Raw genomic sequence first — 277 nt, 5'->3', positions numbered from 1 at the left:
AAATCTTTGAGATAATCTTACGAAGGTCATTACTTTTGGTATGTGTCTGATAACTTTATACCATCAGGATATCATAGTCTGAATAATGCTAAATGCCAAGGAGGTAGTATGCAAAGGTCAACGGAGCCTCGTTCTGTGATTAACTCATTTGGTCCTTGTTGCAACGTAGAACCATTTGTTTGTTTATATAGTACCTTACGCAATATTCCTAAGAAGGCTATTTAGTGTGGATTTACGTGCTGGCGAGATTACGAGAATGAAAATCGTTGTATAAGAT

The sequence above is a fragment of the Penaeus monodon genome, chromosome 23 (genome assembly GCF_015228065.2).
Source record: "Penaeus monodon isolate SGIC_2016 chromosome 23, NSTDA_Pmon_1, whole genome shotgun sequence".
In the NCBI taxonomy this organism is placed as follows: domain Eukaryota; kingdom Metazoa; phylum Arthropoda; class Malacostraca; order Decapoda; family Penaeidae; genus Penaeus; species Penaeus monodon.
Note: the sequence above shows the minus strand (reverse complement) of the source record.